Here is a 3,546-nt window from a genome sequence, read left to right as displayed (position 1 = left end):
GATGGGGGGGCACACATGCATTTATATGTGTATTGATGAGATTCCCCCCAGTTTTGTTGAGATATAATTGACATATAACATTATATAATGTTAAGGTGTACAACATAATGATTTGATACATGTATATATTGTGAAATGACTACCAGAATCAGTTTAGTTAACATTCATCACCTCACATAGTTATACATTTAGCCCCTATGATGAGAACTTTCAAGATCTACTCTCATAATCCTTTTTTGCAGATGACATGATTCTTATATAGAAAACCCTAAAGACTCCACCAAAAAGCTATTAGAAACAATCAACGAATACAGTAAAGTTGCCGGCTACAAAATCAACGCACAAAAGTCCATTGCCTTCCTATATACTAACAATGAAATCTCAGAAAAAGAAATACAAAAAACAATTCCTTTTGCAACTGCAGCAAAAAGAATAAAATACCTAGGAATAAACTTAACCAAGGATGTGAAGGACCTATATGCTGAAAACTATAAGACATGTTTAAAAGAAATTGAGGAAGATAAAAGAAATGGGAAGACATTCCGTGTTCATGGATTGGAAGAATCAACACAGTTAAAATGGCCATATTACCCAAAGCAATATACAGATTCAATGCAATCCCCATCAAAATCCCAATGGCATATTTTAAAGAAATAGAAGAAAAAATCATCAGATTTGTATGGAACCACAAAAGACCCTGAATAGCCAAAGCAATCCTAAGCAAAAACAACAATGCTGGAGGTATCACACTCCCTGACTTCAGCTTGTACTACAGGGCTACAATAATCAAAACAGCATGGTATTGGCAGAAAAACAGACACATAGACCAATGGAGTAGAATTGAGAACCCAGAAATAAAACCACATAAATATGAACAGATAATTTTTGACAAAGAAGCTAAAAACATACCATGGAGAAAAGACAGCCTCTTCAATAAATGGTGTTGGGAGAACTGGAAAGCTACGTGCAAAAGAATGAAACTGGACTGCTCTGTCACCATGTACCTAAATTAACTCAAAATGGATCAAAGACCTAAACATAAGACAATAAACTGCATAGAAGAAAACATAGGTACTAAACTTATGGACCTTGGGTTCAAAGAGGATTTTATGAATTTGGCCTCAAAGGCAAGGAAAGTAAAAGCTAAAATGAATAAATGTCACTATACCAAACTAAAAATCTTTTGCACAGCAAAAGAAGTCATCAGCAAAACAAAGAGGCAACCAACTGAATGGGAGAAGGTGTTTGCAAACAGTGCCTCAGATAAGGGGCTAGTATCCAGAATATACAAGGAACTCATGCAACTCAACAACAAAAAGAAACAGTCCAATTAAAAAATGGCAGAGGACATGACAGAAACTTTTCCCAAGAAGACATACAAACAGCCAACAGATATGTGAAAAAATGCCCAACTTCACTAGCTATTAGGGAAATTCAAATAAAAACCACAATGAGATATCACCTCACTCCAGTTAGAATGGCTATCATCAACAAGACAAATAGTAACAAGTGTGGGAGAGGCTGTGGAGAAAAAGGAACCCTCATACACTGTTGGTGGGAATGCAGACTGGTGCAGCCGCTATGGAAGGCAGTGTGGAGGTTCCTCAAAAAATTACGAATAGAATTACCATATGACCCAGCAATCCCTCTGCTGGATATCTACCAAAAAAATCTAAAAGCATTTATCCATAAAGATATATGTGCACCAATGTTCATTGCAGCTTTATTTACGGTGGCCAAGACATGGAAACAATCAAAGTGTCCTTCGATAAATGATTGGGTTAAGAAGTTGTGGCATATATACACAATGGAATACTATTCTGCCATAAGAAAAGTTGAAATACTGCCATTTGTGACAATATAGATGGACCTTGAGATTATTATGGTAAGTGAAATAAGTTAGAAAAAGTTGAGAACCATGTGATTTCACTCATATGTGGGATATAAAACTGAAAGCAACAAAGGAGTGAGACAAAGAAACAAAAAACTCATAGACACAGACAACAGTTTAGTGGTTACCAGAGGGTAAGGGGGGAGGGGGGTGGTAGATGAGGGTAAGGGGATCAAATATATGGTGATGGAAGGAGAACTGACTCTGGGTGGTGAGCACACAATGTGATTTATAGATGATGTAATACAGAATTGTACACCTGAAATCTATGTACCTTTACTAACAATTGTCACCCCAATAAATTTAATTTAAAAAAAAAGATCTACTCTCTTAGCTGCTTTCTGTGTTGATGTTCAATTTGTACTCTTTCTAAAGATCTGATCATACCGATTCTCTCTTTGACCGTGTTGAGTGGTGCCAGTTGGTTTGGGTAGAGAATCCAAGCACCTTACCTTGCTTTTCAGGGCCCCACACCTTTCTGTGCCTTGTCCTGCCATGTGCTCTTGGAGACCATGAGCTCTGTTCACTCCAGGTTATTAGGCATGACCAGAAGTGACCATGTGTGCAAGCATGCCACAGGGTCTTGGACACAGACTCATCCCTCTCTCTGGAATGCCTTCCCTTTTGCCTCAACATGGTGGACTCATTGTTCAGAGCTCACCTTGGGGTTTCATGTTATATGCAGTCTCAGTTGATTCCTACCTGGAAGAGTTAGTGCCTGATTCCTCCTTTCTGGAGGCAGTGGGAGTCTAGTGTCTGTTACATTGTATTCCAATGGTTGCTCATCACTTGGCCCTGTGCAGCCTCTATGCTCCCAGAATGCACACTGTTCACCTGTACCTAGTCCACTGCACAGGTCCAAGGCAGCAACACTCATTGCTCACTTAGCACATTGCCTATCCCTTAGGACCCAGTGTCAAGTACTTGATAAAGCTTACATAAGTATTAGCTGGTGAACTGGGACCAGGGACTTCATTGTAGAGAGATTTCAGGTTTTGTTTTTGTTTTGAATATGGATGTGCATTTCTTGGTTGACGTTGGGAACCTCAGCACCTTGAAGGTACAGCCAGGCCATGTCCCCAGCCCTTGGTTCTGTTTTCCTGATGGTATCCTTGAGGATGGAAGTAGAGATGGGGTACTGTTAATTCCTCTACTTCCAGGCTGCATATGTTGAGGTGAGTGGGAAGAACTGGCGGGCTCGAGAGAGAACCCCAGGTCCATAGTTTGGAGTAGGGACAGGGTTTGCAGCCCAGACTGGGTCTTCCCAACGCGAGGGTCAGAACCAGTTTGTGTTCTGTTGCCTCCCCGACCCATTTTTGTAGGGATTGGCAGCAGCTCCATAAATACTTGTGGCATGGCATGATGAATAAGTGAATACGTGATCTTGTGTTCACATTCCCTGTTTTGCAAGTGTTGCGGAGGAGGAAAAAAGCTGGAAAAGGGGGAGGGATCTCTGTGAAAATGGGTCAGGAGGCTGCAGGAGGAGTTTGCCCCAGCTGTGGCTCAGAACACGAGTTGTTCCGTTTGGTGGTCGTGATGTAGGAGGGTGTGCGCGTTGAGGTGGGGAGAGCCCGCGGCTGTGCGCAAAGCCTTTGGCTCTGCTTCGCTTCGGCCGGGGCGAGCGCCTTGTCCACGCCCGCCACCCACCGTGTCTG

This window comes from Rhinolophus sinicus, chromosome X, assembly GCF_036562045.2.
Source record: "Rhinolophus sinicus isolate RSC01 chromosome X, ASM3656204v1, whole genome shotgun sequence".
In the NCBI taxonomy this organism is placed as follows: Eukaryota; Metazoa; Chordata; class Mammalia; order Chiroptera; family Rhinolophidae; genus Rhinolophus; species Rhinolophus sinicus.
Note: the sequence above shows the minus strand (reverse complement) of the source record.